Here is a 19,956-nt window from a genome sequence, read left to right on the forward strand (position 1 = left end):
ATCTTTACTCAATAAAATCATAGAATCATAGAGTGCATTGGGTTGGAAGGGACCCTCAAAGGTCATCTCATCCCACTTCCATGCAGTGAGCAGAGATAGCTCTAACCAGATCAGGTTGCTCAGGGCCCCATCAAGTTTGACCTTGAATGTCTCCAGAGATGGGACCTCCACCACATATCTGGGCAACCTGGTCAAGTATTTTACTAACCTCAACGTAAAGAACTTCCTCCTAATGTCCAATCTAAATCTACTCTGCTCTATTTAAAACCATTTCCCCTTGTCCTACACATCTTTGTAAGCAGTCCTTCTCCAGCTTTCTTGTAGGTCCTGTTCAGATATTGAAATACTGCCATAAGATCCCCCAGACCTTTCTCTTCTCCAGACTGCACAACTCCATTCCCTCAGCCTGTCTGCATAGGGGAGGTGCTCCAGCCTTCTGATCATCTTCACAGCCCTTCTCTGAACCCATTCCCAGAAGTCCATGTCATTCTTGCATTGAGAACTTCAGGGATGGGCACAGTACCGCAGGAGAGGTCTGACCAGAGAGGAGTGACATAATCACCTCTCTCAATCTGTGGGTCACACTTCTGATGCAGCCCAGGACTTTCTGGGCTACAAGTGCACATTGCTAACTCATGTCCAGCTTCTCATCCACCAGCACTCCAGGTCCTTTTCTGCAGAGCTCCTCTCAATCTCATCATCCCCCAGCCTGTATTGGTACTGAGGATTGCCCCAGCCCAGGTGCAGGACCTTGCACTTCATCTTATTGAACTTCTTGAGGTTCACCTGTCTTCTTCTCCAGTCTATCTTGGTCCCTCTCAGTGTCATCCTGCCCTCAGTCACTTCAACCATGCCACTCAGCTTGGTATCATCAGGATACTGGCTGAGGCTTCACTCAGTCTAATGGTATACATTGATAAAGATATTGAACAGTAGTAGTCCCAGCACAGACCCCTGGGGAACACTTGTTTTCACCTGTCTCCATCTGCATGTTGAGCCATTGACTGCTACTCTTTGGATGTGATCATCAGGACTGGATGTGGCTTTGAGCAACCTGATCTAGTGTGAGGTGTCCCTGCTCATGGCAGGGAGCTTGGCACTAGATGATCCTTGAGGTCCCTTCCAACCCTAACAATTCTGTTATTCTATGATCTAATCAGGCAACAACAAACAAACAGAGAAAATTATGGTCACAAGAGGAGCTGTTGCACGACCTGAAAAACCTGAGGGGACCACACTAAACTGGAAATTAGGCAAACTGACCAGGGAATAGAGCAAATGCACAGAGAAAATACCAGAAACCTTGAAGTGCAATGTTAGCTTCAATCAGTTGAGAGTACAAAAAACACTAGGAAAAGATTCTATCTATATACTAAAAGGCAGATGAAAAAAAAACAGGATATGAAAGTGTGTTATTTAATTTGTTTGTTAAATAGCAGAAACAATACAAAATGTTTGAAATATGCAAAATCTTTCTACTGTAACATTCAAAGGAAAAAGCAAGTAAGGAAAGGAACAAGTGAGAGCACTGGAAGTAACAGGACATTTGGTGTAATTTAGTCTTCTACATTGTTTCTGGAATCAGGTATTAAACAGTTTGCAAGAAAGAAAAGCATAATGGAGTAGGAACAGTAGAACACAGCCAGTACAGACTGTTCAATTTGCATCCCTACTTCAAGGGATGCAAATAAGGGAAGAAGAGAACTGCCACTTTTAGCAGCAGTTGAGTTTTATGCCAGTTTTAAACACCATCCTAATTCTACTCCTCTCATTCTTCATGTAAAACTAACAAAGTTCTTTTGCTGCCTAAGGTCTACAAGTTGGCTATGACTGACCTTCACGGAGGAGTTTGACTCTAATTTACCAATGAAGATGACTCCCTCAAATGTGTGTTTGTGTTTAGCAGAGTTTAATCTCCCCAAATGGCTTGCATATATACATCTGTCCCTCTAGTGTCCTAAAAAAAATTTATTTTGTACCTTTTCAAGACAGAAGATAACATTTCACTAGTTTGAGCAAAATGGTTAAGTTCAGCCAACTAGGGCTCTCCACTAGACCTGCTGTTTGTAAACAGAAAAGGGCTAGTGGGAGATGTAAAGGTTGGTGGCTGCCTTGAGCAAAGTGACCGTGAGACAGCTGAGCTTGCAATTCAGTGGTGGAGTCACCATCCCTGGAGGTGTTTAACAGACGTGTGGACCTGGTGCTTAGGGACATGGTTTAGTAGTGACCTTGAAGCACTGGGTCAAAGGTTGGACTGGATGAATATGAAGGTCTGTTTAAATGCTATTATACCACCCTTCAATTCAGACATTCAGAACAGTCTATTTATTCCTCTTCACCAGACTGAAACCCACATTAAGACTTCCTGATCCTCTGCCAGCTTTATAGTCAGAGAGCAAATACTGGCAAGCAAGAATATTTAGCTGATCATAGTCACTCATTTCCTGGATATGTTCCACATGATTTATCTGGAAACTGAATGGCAGTTCAAGAATGATGTCATCTGTTCTTCATGTATGTTAATCTACTGCATGGGGAGGCTTTCATAGTCCTGATGCCAACATTTGAAAATGTTCATTCAGTCACGCATCTCACTTCAGCATGAGTCAAGCAAAAAAACCCACCCCAAAACAGATGAAAGTGGCTGTTCATCAGAACTGAAATATTCACACTTCAGTAAGGAGCCAAGGGAAGCTCTGGTATTTGAGCAATATTTGAGGAAACTGCAACTTATGACAAATATTCACCAACAGTTTGATCATCTCTTACTGTCTTTTGGCATGCAAGTTTGTGAATGGAACAAGGAATACGCACTATGGAAGGGTCTTCATCTAGTTCTGCATTTTCCATTCCTGACAATCCTCTAAATTAAGCTTAACTGACATCTTACAGCCACATCTATGATAAGTCATATTAAGCAACAGTGTAAGTAATATTCCAAGAATTCATGCAGTCTATATTACTTCCTTTTCCAAATGGATCCCCTTGATTAATATAAGCATGATGGAAATGCCCAATGAATTTCTCTCTGTTGTATGATTATGTATTTTTGTTAAATAATTGAATAGAATAATTACCCATGTTAGAATATATTGAATTATTTTTACCTCTGTTTTTAAACATGTCATACCTCAAGCTATTATTCCTGGTTTATTTGTTATTTTATATATCTGCAGATGAATACACTGCAGAGAAGTCAGCTCCATATATGTCAAACACATTCAGCTGAGCAAATGGCACATATGAAAATTCAGTTCTGTAGCACAGTGAACAATTCACTAGGATTACATCTTCAAAGTGGATATTGCAGAGCGACCTGAAAACCTGTAAGACCACACAGATTAATTACAACATCAAATGGCTCTGATATAAACAGAAAATGAGTAAGCTAAGATTCTTCAAAAGCCTTGGAAAACTCTGAAAAGTCTATGCAAGGTGTTATAAATAGCAAGTAGAATAGGGTTAGAAATATTGTAATCAAAATTTATCATGTGAATCATCTCCAATATAATTTTTAATGGACTGCAAAAGCCAGCTAAACTTACAAACCTCAAGAATCACTGAATCACAGAAACATTCAGTCTGGAAAAGACCCTCAGGATCACCAAATCCAACCCATAACCCTACTCTACAAGGTTCACCCCTAAACCATACTCTCAAGCACCACATCCAAACGATTTTTAAACACATCCAGAGTTGGTGATTCAACCATCTCCTTGGGCAACACCTTCCAATGCCTGACCACTACAGTATCACAGTAACATTCAGGTTGGAAAAAACCCTCAGGAAGAAACCAAAGATGAATATTTTTTAATGAATCTTCTCCCTTTTTCATTAATTACCATAGAATAAGGCAAAACAGAAGAATAATGGATTTAAGTGATTAGATAGATTCATGAAGACTATTCAAATCAATGGTCTCTGCACAATTTCTAGATGAAGATATTCCCAAACTATTTAATCCTAGCAGCTGAGAAATGTGAAGGGAAAGATTATTCTTTGAATACCCCATGTTCAACATCTTCTATGAACTTGTGTTACTAATCACTCATGAAGGTAGGGTAAGCCATAATATTGACCATTGGTCTGACCAGCTGCACATCTGTTTCCACAGAAGAAACACTTCTGACTGGCTTGGACAGAGTTAGGGCTGAACCTTCATTTTATTCAGATCCTAATGCTCAGCCACTCTAAATGCATGCCTCACACTGTCTGACACTTTTTACTATGTTATTGTTTAAATCAGACAAAGAACTTATTAATTCAAGAGAAACACACATTAAAATACAGAGTAAAAATCTCAATAATGAGCTTTACAACTACTTCTCACCATCTGTCTCTGTTCTTGTGGGTTATTCAGAAATAAGGAACTGCTTATTAAAGAGTCATTAGAAATTTCTTCTGTGAGTATGTTGCATTTACATTATCTTAATAAAAGCATTATTTTACATATGCCTAGGAAATCTTTGACCAGGCTATGTGTAAAACTCCTTCACACCTTATTAGAAATAAATAAGCAAAAGCTACAAAAGCTTGAAAACTTTTTCTCTGACACTCTTCCCCTTTTGCTTCTTTAAGGCATTTATCCTCTAAGGGTACAGCTTCCTGATAATTTCTACATTCTTAAACCCCCCAAATACAATTAGAATCATAGAATCATAGAGTCAAGCAGGTTGGAAAAGACCTCAGAGATCATCACATCCAACCTATTACCTAATACCTAACACCTCCTGACAACTAAACCATGGCTCCAAGTGCCACATCCAAGCCTTTTTTTGAACACCTCCAGGAATGGTGACTCCACCACCATGAAGCTGTATTTACAAGCACACTACAGTCTAGAGAGATGAAATGCAATAAATATATACAAAATGTAGAACCATAGAACTGCCAGGGTTGGAAGGGACCTCAAGGATCACCCAGCTCCACCCTCCCTGCTATGGGCAGGGATTTCTTCAATTCCAAATATTCATGAGAAGTTGAATAAGTGCAAAAAACTCAGAGAATGTTCAGGCTTTGCAGGCAGCTGATTTTCAGTAGGTAGGCTTTCATCACAAATAATGTAACAAATATTCAGGTTTAAATAAATCTCCATGGCAAGTTAATCTGGCTCAGATGCATGAGTTATATTATAAACTGACATTCAGCATCATTTAACCAGATCAACAGGTGTCAGAAATTTCATGTGCACACAGAGAGAGGGTTACTGAAAGCTTTCTATGCTAATCTCTATTAATGTCACCTTAAAAATTAGGCCTTAACCCTATTTTAATATTCTGAGCTTACATTCATTAACCTTTTAAAAGGCTTTGGAATCACATTTCAAAAACAAGGTTTTGTTTCCCGTGAGCCCACTACCTGTTTTGGAATACCTAGAAAGATTCTCACAAGCTCACATGCTGTTTCCCTGAAGGTGATTCTGAGATTTTTATTCAGTTAGTATGCAAGTTAAACATAGATAGGAAAGGGAGTTATGATCATAAGCATGTGAGAGGGGCTTGTCTCAATCTGGAGGAGGAGACTTGTTGTTTTTTTATAACATTCCCCTGATTGAAATTAAGGCACAAATGAGGTCAAATATCAGAAGTGAGGCTATTTATTAAAGGGTAAACGAAAGAGAGGTAGGGAGAAAAGAGAGAGAGAGAGGAAAAATGGAGAAAGAGAGAGAGAACAAGAAAGGAATTATCACCCCCCAAGATGCTTTTCTGTCTTCGGCTGGAGGAGGTCTGAGGAAGGGTGCTGATGAGTCACTTCTTTGGCTTGGAGGAGAGGAGAGAGAAATGTTCCAGGGTTTGTGTTTCCTTGTCAGCTTGTGCTGTCCTCGTCCCGAGGAGGGGAGGGAGAGAGAGGTCCAAATATCTATGATATTTTTTCCTTCTCTGAGCAACTGCCAGCATGCAGTGTTTTTCAGTGAAGTCCTTCTCTCTTACAGCAGGCAAAACTTAGGGCACGGCATGGTCCTTCTTTGGGGGTGAGGGAGGAGAACGTTCCTCGGCTGTTGCTTCCAGGCTGAGGTGTCCATGGTGATATTTTCCCCACAAGCTGGCATAGCTCAGGGCTTTTATTCAGTTCTTTTCACAGCTCCCCCTTGGCCCCTCACCCTAGTCCCATTGTCTTCCAGGTGTTGCCTCCAGGGAGTTTTCCTGTGTGCTTGCAGGGGTCCGTGCTGGGGTGGGCATCTGCCCCCCCCGCCCCCCCCCCCCCCCCCCCCCCCCCCCCCCCCCCCCTTTCCCCTTCCCCCTTTCAAGGGTAGCTGTGGTCTTGATGGGTAAAGGTGATTCTATCTTTGCCACACATTCCAGAGGGTCTTGCAGCACACCACCTGGGCAGCTGTTGTTGTGATTTTATCTTTTTAAAGACATTCCTAATGTTGATTCACATGCACAAGAGAGGACTCCCTCAGGACCCCAGCCTATCTGTACAGGCACAGGTGTCAAAACACTTTGATGAGTCATGCTTCATGAAAATGTAATAGATAGGAAGAATAATTCTCTCAGGTAGGTGTGACTTTGTGAAAGTTCCCATATAAATAACTATGAAAACTTCACCTCAGAGTCCTCTTGCACTTTTGGGGTTGATCCCTTAAGGATGTCTTGTTGAGAGCTCCATAAATGGAAATGTCACTTCTTGTCTAAGAAGTTTTTCAGTTCTGGTGTCATTAACATTGGTTTTTAGAAGGACACAATAGCCTAAAACTGAGCACTTACTTGAGCAACTTAAAAGACACTTGTAGCTAAAGAAAAACCTTCTCCTTAATGGACAAGTGAATGTGGAAGCTTTAGCTGAGGAACTGTGACAATAATCTGCTGCAGTGAATAAAGATTAAAAAGTGTATTATAAAGGTATACCCAAGAAAAACTCAAGGAAAAAAAAACCTCCAACAAACCAACAACAGAAAACCCAAACCCCACCAAAATGGTAAGAATTTGTCATTTTAAAATTAGTTCTGAGACTCATGAATGGAAAAGACAAAGACAAATTCACTTTGGCATATTCCACAGCTTTTCACAGGGATTTTTAATTAAAACTAATTTAAGATTGCTTCCAATGAAGGCTGAACACTGTGCAAATTGTATATATTAAGGAATTCCTAATACCTGTGAGTTTCAGGTGGGTTGGTGCTTGCACTTTTAGATAGAATAAGATATAGTGTAAATTAAAACTTCATTTGAATACAAACCCCAAAACAACAGCTGTGGAGAGCCCTTCTAAATGCATATTACACAGTGTAAAGTATGGTGAAAATGTTCTGAGATTCCATCTGTCTCATCTGGAAGCAAATTCTTCATTCAGTTCCTTCAGAGTTCTCCTTATAACCCCAAAACACAAGTGAATATGGATAACACATCTTGAAGATCAGTCCATTTATGATGCTTCAAGAAAAATGCACAAATTAATGAAAACAAAGACACAGTGTAAGCAAATACGTGTCAGTTTTGCAGTAAAAAAGCATTGTCATCTCTGTAGAGGCTGTTGTTAAAGATCAGCAAATGAAAGTAACATGTCATACCATAATTTTTTGTTCAATTTTAATAATGTATCAATAAAAAACTCAAGCAACCCCTCCCCTCCCCCCCCCCCCAACCATTCTAAGTCATAGAATCATAGAATGGGCTGGGCTGGAAGTGACCTCCAAAGGTCATATAGTCCAACCCCCCCATCATCATCAGGGACATCCTTAACTAGATCAGGTTGCCCAGAGTCCTGTTGAGTCTCACCTTGAATATCTCCAGGGATGAAGCCCCAACCACGTCCCTGGGCAACCTGTTCCAGTGTTCCACTACCCTCCCAGTAAAGAACCTGTTCCTAACACCCAATCTAAATCTCCTTTTCTCTAGTTTGAAGGCATTGTCCCTCAGGCAGTCACCATTGGCCTTTGTAAACAGCCTCTCTCCATCCTTCTTGTAGGCCCACTTCAGGTACTGGAAGGCTGTTATTAGGTCTCCCTGGAGCCTGCTCTTCTCCAGGCTGAACAACCCCAGCTCCCTCAGCCTGTCCTTGTTGCAGAGGTCTTCCAACCCCATGATCATTTTCATGGCCCTCCACTGGACCCTCTGCATCAGGTCCATGTCCTTCCTATATTGAGAGCTCCAGAGTTGGATGCAATACTCCAGGTGAGGTCTCCCTAGAGCAAAGTGGCAGAATCAGCTCTCTGGATCTGCATCTTTGAATCATTCACATGCATCTTATCACTGCGTACCAGGGAGCAAAGCTCAGCACCTCAGCACCTCAGAAAGCTGTAGAGAGCAATGAGGTTATCCTTTAGTCTCCTCTAAATTAGACAAGCCCAAAGTCCTCTGCTGCTCCCCATAGGACATTTCTTCCCGCCCTTTCACTAGCTTTGTTGCACTCCTTGGTGAGATCTAGAATGCACACAGTACTCTAGGGGAGGCTTCACCAATGCTGAATACAGCAGGATAATCCTCTCCTTTGACCAGCTTGTTAAGCTGTCTTTGATTCACTCCAGGATGTAGCTTGCCCTCTTGGCTGTCAGGACACAGTGCTGAAGCGTATTAAGCCTGCTGTTGGCCAGCACCCCCAGGTTTGTTTCTGCAGGGCTGCTCTCCAGCCACTCATCTCCCAGTTTATACTTATGTCTGGCATTACTCCATCCCAGGTGCAGAATCAGGCATTTGGACTTGTTACATTTCATGTCATCAATAGTTATTAAATTATCATGCTAGAGAGAAAGATTATTATCTGTCAGGCTCCTTCATTAGCTTTCCAGCTTTCTCACTCCCGCACTAAAAATAGGTAAGCTCAAATGTATGCATAATCATTATTTCAGAGGTCGTTCTGGCACACTACAAGAAGTTCTACTGTTATACATCATGATAATGTTAGTATTAGCTCATTAGGAGAGCTTGAGACTCTTCCAGCATAGTTTGTAGCAAGATGTGCATTTTTATCCACAAAACAAATCCAGTTGTTGCAAGAGATAAACTAGTGCCAGTGGCTTACATATTAAAGCTCCATGTGGCTGGCCATAAGGGAGGGATTGCAGCTCCCCACCTCATGGCTAGAAAACATGGACCAGAGTAACAGTACCTGGAAAGTCAGGAGCCTCCCCTCTAGTGAAGAAGTGCAGTCTGAGGGACTCAAGGAAATTTCTTCCTCTTGCAGAAATTTTCTTCATGCCATCACCAACAAACTAAGAGGAGAACTTTCCTGACTTTTGTGCCTTCCCTGTGCACAGTTTGGGCATTTCTGAAACTGCTTCATCCAGGCACTAGCAACAGGATTTGCATGTACAAGACTGACTATCACTTGATGGGGCAGGGAGTTAAGGAAGATTTAGTCAACTAATGTGTTTATCCCATATTGAAAGAGGCCTGAAGCATCCTTTTTTCTTTCTAATACTTTATGCAAGTATTCACAGCAAATATATGTTCTATCTTGTCCTGGGTTTGAGGCAGATCCTCCCTTGCCTCCCACTGGGGCAGGAAAAAAAATATGAGACTCAGAGTGTTTTACAGAAGCCACAACCACAGTGACCAAAAGGATCCCAAAGCATAGAGAGTCCCTTACAGCATACCTAGAAGCCTCCCACCACTCCCTTGCAGGTACACCCAAAACCCCCAGGGCTCTTTCTTCCCTCCCTCCACTGTTAGGCTAATCTCAGCTGGCCAGATCTGAGACTGCCCTTCCCCCTTCTCCTCCTGGCATTCAGCCTAGCCAAGCCTAAGAGGCCTTGACATAACTCCCCTTCCATTAGCAGACAGGGAGCATCTCCCATGGGAGCAGTGAGGGAAGACAGGACATTATGGGTATGAAATACACAGCTTCCTGTGTCCACCCACGGGGCTGGACATTTGGGGCGCTGGAGGTATATCTTGTGTGGCAGCAACAGGAGGCACCCAGTCTAAACTGCTACATATACAAAAACACATTTTAATTGTTACACTACAAAAATCTATGAAAAATTTCCTTTTTTTTTTTGAAGACAAAATGCCATATCCCAGAAGATAAAGTGATCTGTTAGTTCACTCTTGCCAAATTCTTTCCACCAACCTGCAGACCTATGGATGAACTGGAAAACCATTTCTTTTACAGGCTAAGCATACAGCTGGACTTGCTGCTTATTTTTCAGACCACACACAGGGATGTTTTTTTTGATATTTCAAAATTGTTCATGACACTTCACTGATCCTGTTATGATCAAGCATATCTTGTCTTACAACACTGATTATGTGCATATTGATACATGCCTGTACTTACTATAGTTCCTCTCCTTGGGAAGCCACGTCCATCAATAATACGGTTTAAATGTGGGTTCCCACATTATTTATTCTTACTATATTCCTGGAAACCATTGCAGTGTGGTTGCACCCTCACTTCAGGAGTCTAAATTTTAGTCACCATTACATGAAGGCCCAGATTTTAATGTTTTGAAAGCGACAGGGTCTCCTAAAATGGAGAAACCTGGATTCATTCCTAGAAGGATTACTTTTATTCAGAATTGAGATGTTAACATCAAGCACAGTGGAGAAGCTTTCTTTGGTGTTAGTAGTTTGATGAATTCCTCAGGAATACAGCAGTTACGGTTGGCACAGCCATTAAAAAAAGAAAAAGGCTGTGGGTTACTGAATAGAAAGTTACTCACCAGCAATCAACCTCTGAGATGTTTTGCAGAATTTTCTAACTAGTGGGAGCTATGGCAAGAACAAGAAGCACATAACTGCATTTCATATGTGTTACTAAGACTGGTAGATGGTGTATAAATTCATTCATCTTCTGATCTAGCAGGCAATAAAGAAAAGAGATATTCAGATGAATTCAGGAGACAGAGACTCTAAACATATATGTATGCTGGCTGAACATGAGCCAGCAGTGTGCCCAGGTGGCTAAGAAGGCCAATGGCATCCTGACCTGTATCAGGAATGGTGTGGCCAGCAGGAGCAGAGAAGTCATTCTGCCCCTGTAATCAGCACATCCTAGGCCACACCTTGAGTATTGTGCCCAGTTCTGGGCTCCTCAATTTAAGAAGGACATGAGACACTTGAATGTATCCAGAGAAGGGTAATGAGGCTGGTGAGAGGCTTTGAGAACAAGCCCTATGAGAAGAGGCTGAGGGAGCTGGGATTGTTTAGCCTGGAGAAGAGGAGGCTCAGGGGAGACCTTATTGCTCTCTACAACTCCCTGAAGGGTGATTGTAGCCAAGAGGGGGTTGGTCTCTTCTCCCAGGCAACCAGCACCAGAACAAGAGGTCACAGTCTCAAGCTGCACTAGAGGAAGTTTAGGCTCGAGGTGAGGAGAAAGTTCTCCACTGAGAGACTTGCTAGCCATTGGAATGGGCTGCCCAAGAAGGTGGTGGAGTTGCTGTCCCTGGAGGTGTTCAAGATGTCACTTGGTGACATGGTTTAGTAGTCATGAGGTCTGTGGTGGCAGGTTAGACTTGGTGATCTTTGAGGTCTTTTCCAACCTTACTGATTCTATGATTCTATGATACCAAATTCATACAAGCACAGACATAGATAATTCAGAGTCATTTCCAAACCTTCTAACAACATTGCTCATCTGCTGCTGGAAAAATAAAAAGAGTTAGATGCTGATGAAACTTTCAGAAAGATGCTATAATAGTTTCTTCAATTTTAACATGTATTTGTTTGGATTGTTTTATGAGACATAAATATTCACACCTCTACATGCATAAAAGGCAAGAACTCTTTATGTGTTGGAAGTCAGGAAGGGATACTCCTGCCTTACCCGTTTCACCTTCTTCTAGCACAATCAGCCACATAACACCTTCATATACTCATCAAACACCATATTAAATCCATAAATCTTCTGTGGACTCCTTTCCATTTATTGAAAGGCTATTTTAGTGTCTCACCTCTCTTGGTAGTTAAAAGCTTTCTAGTGTATAAAATAAGTTTACTCACAACCTGTTTAAATCTTGTGTCAACAAGTATTCTTGTGTAAAGATGTTCCTTAGCTCAAAATAGTTAACCAAAATACCTCTGTGTATGCTTTGAATTTATAGAGGACGTTTTTATGAGCACCATGAACCTGCAGCTTCAGGCACTGAGTACACAGGCTAACATTTTCTACTGTGTTTATTTTCTTGTGGGATTTAGCAAGTGTTGATCCCATTAACCCAAAAGTGAATAATTTCACCTTTTATACTATTTGATTTTTTTTTTCCCACTGTCTCTCATGGTCATCTATTTCTTAGTGTAAAACACTTCTGTTTTTCTTTTATTGTGAAAAAGTGTATCCTCTTAACTGTTATATGGACAAATTCTTGAAAATGGGAGTATCATAATTATTAGAGACAAACAGAGACACTTCTATGAAAACAAATAATGGATGCTAAAGGAAAGCACTGACCTGATTTGCTAAATCCATTCCCATTGATCCTTTCAAGGTTCATTTGGATTTCAAACAATCATCCATACTTTAATAAGTATTTAGAGTAAACCCTGTCTTTGCCAGCTATTTTGACACAGCCATGATCAATGAGAAAATCCAGCCACTTGTAAGCTGTCAGAAGGAAATAAAATGACACTTTATACTAAGCAGTACCTTGAATTTAGATACATGTCTCTTACAGGTTAGGATTGGACTCCCCAATAATTTGGAAATTTACCCCAAGGAGCAAATTTACCACACTCAGAATTTTTGAAGTAAAATGAAATTATATTTACAAAATTAGACTACATATATAAAAGGAAATAAAGATATAAAAAATGTATCTACATAAATTTACAGTTTGACAAGAACAAGATACCCCCTTGTTCTGAGGTCTGTGCATAGCCAGCTAGCTATATCTACCCTGCTGTACCTCAGCCCAAACTAGAAAATCAGCCAGAAGCATGCAAGGTCACAGGCAGAACAGTGAAGCGAGAAGCCAAGCAGCAGCAGCCCAGAGAGAGAGAAACAAGCTCGTGCTGCAAAGCATAAGATATTCAGCAGTCAAATGGGATGAAATAAATTTATCTAGCATTATTCTGTGTCCAGCCCCTAAGGCTGTCCATCCCTCTGGAAAACTATTTACAATTAAGAGATCAATTTTAAAAATGCAGTAGTGTCCTTTCAACAGATTTACATTTGGATACTCTGATAGCTGCTGTGCCTATATTAGTTACATCTTGGATAATGTAACTGAAACAGATGCTTCCATTAGAGGGATGACTCTCACCAGACTCAATGTTGTGATTGTGTTATTTATGAAACTGTCTTATTAAATAGAATGAAATAAGGGCAGAAGGAAAAAAAAATACACTTACAAGTGAAAAATATCATTTGGTAGACTTTAAAGCATGTGACAAACGCACATTCTAAAATGCCAAAAATCTATCAACGTGGGATCAAATGAGACATTATTTCAAGGCTTCAAGTGAGAATGTCGAAACAAAATTCAAATGAGAGTGAGATTTAGGAGTGGAATGTTTAATTAAAAAAAAAAGGTATTAATTTAATTTATTAATTATCACAATATTTTCTAATTATGATATTGGGTGAGCTGTTAAAATAAGTTGTGTTTATTTGTTCTTTCTTTTATTTTTTCTTATTTTCATTTTTTTTTCCTTTTCTTTTTTTTAAAGGAAGAAGACTAAGACCCTCAAACAATTCCTCCTAACCAAGTATCTAAAATTCAGAATGTTACTCATTCTATTACAGCTTTCTCTAACTGCATACCTGAGTAATTTTTGTAACTAGAGTCCAGCAAATTGTACCTGATCTGTTAGGTTAAATGCTTAAGATCTGCAGAGAATTTCCCCATCTCTAGGGGATTACAATTGTTCTTCTGAGGGAAGAAGGAAAAATGAATAAAAACATCTCAGAAGGGCTTCTATTTTTTCTCCCCAAGGTAGGATAATTCAGTGGTTGTCTTTTCTCCCTTTCTTTTTCAGAAATAATCCTCAAATTTAAAGTAGAATTGCTTGTATTTGTTAACTGTCTTTGTTAGGTGATCATCTGGGATATTTACCTATTCCTCAACACTGATAACAAAGCATCAAGAATAGTGTGGCCAGCAGGAGAAGAGAAGTCATTCTGCCCCTGTACTCAGCACATCCTTGGCCACACCTTGAGTACTGTGTCCAGTTCTGGGCCCCTCAGTTTAAGAAGGACAATGAGACACTTGAACATGTCCAGAGAAGGGCAGTGAGGCTGGTGAGAAGCCTTGAGCACAAGCCCTACGAGGAGAGGCTGAAGGAGCTGGGATTGTTTAGCCTGGAGAAGAGGAGGCTCAGGGGAGACCTTCTTGCTCTCTACAACTACCTGAAGGGTGGTTGTAGCCAGGAGGGAGATGGTCTCTTCTCCCAGGCAACCACCAACAGAGCAAGAGGACACAGTCTTAAGCTGCACCAGGGGAAGTTTAAGCTTGAGGTGAGGAGAAAGTTCTTCACAGAGAGAGTCGTTAACCATTGGAATGGGCTGCTCAGGGAGGTGGTGGAGTTGCCGTCCCTGGAGGTGTTCAAGAGGGGATTGGATGTGGCACTTGGTGCCATGGTTTAGTCATGAGGTCTTTGGACAGGTTGGACTTGATGATCTTTGAGGTCTCTTCCAACCTTGGTGATTCTGTGATTATGTGAAAGGTATCAGATTGAAGCCGTTCCAGGGAAAGAATGAGAACAGGTACAAACTCCATGGTGAGACAGATACTCATGGGCAGAATGTGAATTAAGAAAGTAAAAACCCGACCAAGCCAAACTCAACAAAAACAAGCAAACAAAACCCCCAACAAAACAACAACCACAAAATAAACCCCAAATCAAACCTAAACAAAACTGCCACAGCAACAAATCAATTTGCTTGGTTCTTCTGCACAGGCAACATTCATGGGGATTAGAATATCAAATAGCATGACATCTTGTTCAAATGGAAGAAAGTATTTTGAATCAATGGATTAGGTGGTAAAATTATTAATCTTTCTTTGTTCTTTTATTGTTATATCAACTCAGCCAAATGATTCAGGAATATTTGTATTGTTTGAATCCTCTGTAGCATACTTGAAAGTTTGCATATGCTTGGTATGTTTAGCAGCTGTGGAGACTGGAAAGATAAACTGATTTTTATTCTGAATGGGCTATAGAGTATTCAAAATGTGCAATGTTTTAACTCTGTTATCATGAATGCATGGATTTCCTTTGTGGATAGTGGTTGTTCTGAGTTTTTTAAATCCCATTTGGCAAATTATGTATAAACTGTTAAGTTTCTGCAGAACATATACAAGTCTTGATGGCATCCACTGTCCTGATGATTGCTTCTTATCAGGTGTAAATTCAGGCTGACACTCACTTCAACATTTAATGAAATATCAGTTTCATCACAAAGTATTATAACATCCAATTGATTACAGCTAAAGCCATCATTTTCTTAAAGCCAAAACTAAATCCACTAGATGGCAGATATCTAGGATATGCTCTTGTCCCAATTTCTTAAACTATAATCTCTGTTGGGTATCCTCCAGTATTTGTTTATACAGTGATAACAGACAATGGGACAGTACAGTTATTCCTTTAACTATACCCCTTTGTACTTGCAAGTTATTTTGGTATAAATTTAGAACTTCCTTGGAAATTTAATTTGTGCTTAAAGTGGCACTTCAAATAGTTAAAGGAAACACCCAGCAGTGCAGTAACGTTTCAGATAAGATATGGAGGACATGGTGTTAATTCTGTTGTGCAGCAATATTATATTTTTTAAAGCAATTAATAACTGGAAAAGTGAAGAACAACATTTATATTTGTGCAACAGAAACTATATAAAATAGTTAATTCAATTTAATTCCAGAGTGGGTAGGTGAGCTGATGCCTCTGCAGTTGTCTTGCTGCTGGGTAGCCAAACGTGTGTGAGAAAACTGGAAATCAAACATAGACTGCGGCATGTCTCTACCAGCAATGATTTCTCATCAAGTATGAACCCAAAAGCACTTAAACATAAGAGGCTGAGGGTCTGATTTACATGGAATTTTAATCACTCTCATTTACTTCAAGAGGATTTAAGTATGTACTCTGTTATGCTTGTTCAATGTTAGGGTCAGACTGCACTTAGGGAAGGTGAAACATTCAAAACCCACCTGGATGTTTTCCTGTGTGATCTACTCTAGATGATCCTGCGCTGGCAGCAGGGTTGGACTGGATGATATTTCAAGTTCCCTTCCAACCCCTAATGTTCTGTGATTCTGTGAGCCTTTCCTTTCTTTAGCAATTTGTCCTCAGTGTTCCTAGTATCAGATATAAGAAAATATTTTGTGCACATAGGTTTTTGGATAGTCCTGTGAGAAACACAGAATATAATTGTAAAGTACTAGAAATTAAACCTAGGGTATTAAGAGAACAAATGAAAAAAAAAACCCAAAAACTCAGCCTAAACTGTTCATTTGCAGGAGGAATCAAAACTTACTAAGAAAATAAAAACATGACTATTCAATATAACGTTACTACTTTCTTGACATACAAAAACGTAAGTGAATTACAACTTAGTAAAGAATAGGAAAAATAAGATGTTTGTTATGAATTGAGTTTGGAAGATTTTCCTAGTCTGCAACTGATAGTAAGTGAGCCATAACCTTTAGGGAGATTTATTATGAAAACAAAAGCAAACACCACCACCAACCCCAAAACTGAAATCCAAAACACTGGCCTTCCAACTTCCATTTCTTTTTGTTGAAGCAAACTGATTGTAATGACAGACTAAGACACCCCAAGAAAGCAAATGTTACTGTTAGAACATCTCTGTTTCTTTGTTGTCTATATAGTATTCAATGTCTTTCTAAAAACAGTGGATGTATTACTATTACTAATTCATATCATCCATGGCAGAAACATTACTAGTAGGACTAGAAGCAGATTCTCTGCATCTGTTTAAAATCAACCACTAACAATGCATGTTTGTTGCATCTTCTTCCAAAGCAGGCATTCGTGTGCATCAAATAGATGAAGAAATTATGCTACAAATACCAAATTTGAGTGCCACTTATTGCATTTGCACTTTTTTCTTTTTTTTTTATTTTTTTTTTAATATATATGTAAAGTTATATAAAAATGCTGTTAACTCAGCTCCATTGTTAAGTGCTAATGATGCTCAATTCTGAAAGCAAACCGCTGGATACTGAAAATCAGAGGAGTGCTCTTCCTGGGAACTTAATAAGCTACTGGAATGATAATTCCCTATGAGATTATTTTAGCAGACTTTCTACAAAGCAATGCTCATTATATAGAAACACTGACAGATTGGTTTAAATGAAGAAAAATTAGATGAGCTTAAAGAAACTTTAAAAAGTATAAATATCAATGCAGTCTTGGAGCAGTGGTTGAAACTTTTAATTCCCTAGTTGTGCATGCTGAAAAAGCAGAAAAGTAAAATTAAACTTCCCTTTTTTATGATGTAAAATGTTAAATCAGCATTATTTGTCAGGAAAAAAAGGAGGATTTCTTAGGTTTAATATACAGCAAACTTGCCTGTGTTAGATTAACTCTTGGCATTCTGAGAATCTCCATGGGTATCCTAATGCAGAACTGAAATTGATATGAATCTTGCTTAGGTAAACGCATTGGAATTGCATTTTTCATCAGATGTATTTATTTTTCTTTGCTTCAGTATAGATGCTATATCATTGCCAAGACTTGAGATGCATGTTTCAAACATACTGTAAATTACACTTCAATCACTCTTATTTTAACTCAAGGGAATATTACTATCCTTTTAGTGTAATTTTACAAATTCCTTGATAATATTAGAGGAAAAGATGAATTCCAAATTATGTGTATTACCAAAGAGTCTGGACACTTCAAATCATAGAACTGTCAGGTATGGAAGGGATCTCAAAGATTGTCTAGTTCCAACCCCCCTGCCATGGGCATGGACGCCTCACACTACATCAGGTTGCCCAGGGCCACATCCAGTCTGGCCTTAAAACTTCCAGGGTTGGGGCTTCCACCACCTCCCTGGGCAACCTGTCCCAGTGTCTCACCACCCTCATGGGGAAGATTTTTTTTTAAATATCCAATCTGAATCTTCCCACTTCTAGTTTTGCTCCATTCCCTCTAGTCCTATCACTATCCAACATCCTAAAAAATCCCTCACCAGCTTTCTTGTAGGCCCCCTTCAGATACTGGAAGGCCACAATAAGATCTCCTTAGAGCCATCTTCTCTCCAGACTGAATAGCCCCAACTCTCAGTCTGCCTCCATAACAGACGAGCTTCAGCCCTCTGATCATCCTTGTGGCCCTTCTTTGGACACATTCCAGCTTTTTCTTGTAATAAGGGCTCCAGAACTGGAGGCAGTTCTAAACACTTCTAAACAAATATACAAAGTTCACTTCTGATACATAAATACATAAGTTCACTTCTAAACAAGTGCATAAATTACCCATCTGGTAGCTATAAAAGCCATATTTGCTGTTACTGATTGAATAATTATAGACTGTTCTTCTATGGAGTCATGTTAGTAATCATCACAATGTTTCACTAAATAAAGTTAGTCGTGCTTAGTTAATGTGAATGGGAGATTTCAACCCACCACACCACCCATAAGTGGAAAATTATTTGTTAATTTTAAAATAGAAGAGTTGACAAGTGAATTCAATGGAGTGTATCCTGCTACCAAACTCTAATGTCTGCATCAATGCAAAAGTACAATTATCATCAAATCCATTGCTGTCAAAACCTCCAGAAAGTGAGCAAAGCATGTCAATGCTGATGAAGGGACCTTTCAATCCTGTCAGTCCTAGTATGACCCCCTGGATGGATACGTATCTATACTAAATGGTGTGTAGCTTTTTGGTTGAGCTTAAACTTCAGTGACATTAGCATCTTTATCCCAGAATAAGAATTTTCATAAGAGGAATAATAATGTGAATTCACATCTCACCAGGTTTAAGTGACAAAATGGAGGTGAGCATAAATTTCCCATGTATCAAACATCAGACTGCCGGAGCAGATCCAGAGGAGTGTCATGAAGATGATCAGTGGGCAGGAGCACTTTAGAATACATAGAATACATAGAATAAACCAGGTTGGAAGAGACCTTCAAGATCATCGCGTCCAACCCATCAACCAATCCAACACCGCCCAAACAACTAACCCACGGCACCAAGCACCCCATCAAGTCTTCTCCTGAAAACCTCCAGTGATGGCGACTCCACCACCTCCCCAGGCAGCCCGTTCCAATGGGCAATCACTCTTTCTGTATAGAACTTGCCAATGGGCAATCACTCTTTCTGTATAGAACTTTTTTCTAACATCCAGCCTGAACCTCCCCTGGTGCAGCCTGAGACTGTGTCCTCTCGTTCTGGTACTGCTTGCCTGGGAGAAGAGACCAACATCCATCTGTCCACAACCTCCCTTCAGGTAGTTGTAGAGAGTAATAAGGTCACCCCTGAGTCTCCTCTTCTCCAGGCTAAGCAACCCCAGCTCCCTCAGCCTCTCCTCGTAGGGACAGGCTACAAAAGTTAGGGCTGTTCAGCCCAGCAAAAAGAAGGCTTTGGGGAGACCTTATAGCAGGTTTCCAGTACCTGGAGGAGGCCTACAATAAAGCCAGGAAAGGCACTTTTTACAAGGGCTTCTAATGATAGGTTGAGAGGGAATGGATTGAAGCTTGATCACAGTAGACTAAGATTGGATAATAGAAAGAAATTCTTTACAGTGACTGTGGTGAGACACTGGAACAGGTTACCATTGAGGGGGTTTGTGGATACTCCCTTCATGGAGGTGTTCAAGGCCAGGCTGATCTAGTGGAAAGTGCCCTTGCAGGGGGCTTGGAACTAGATGATCTTTAAGGTGTCTTCCAACCCAAACCATTCTATGAATCAGTGATTCTATACATGAAACCTGAAATAGTTTTCCAGTTTTCCAGATTCCAAAATCTTCAGTATTCTAAAGACTTGACAAAAATCTGGAAGTCTATGCTAGTCGGATTACATGGGCCAAATTATGCATTTGAGATCTGGTTCTTCATTGTCAGCAAGGAGAACATGATTAGTAACCTTAGACTACTGTCCAGCT

This window comes from Dryobates pubescens, chromosome Z (assembly GCF_014839835.1).
Source record: "Dryobates pubescens isolate bDryPub1 chromosome Z, bDryPub1.pri, whole genome shotgun sequence".
In the NCBI taxonomy this organism is placed as follows: Eukaryota; Metazoa; Chordata; class Aves; order Piciformes; family Picidae; genus Dryobates; species Dryobates pubescens.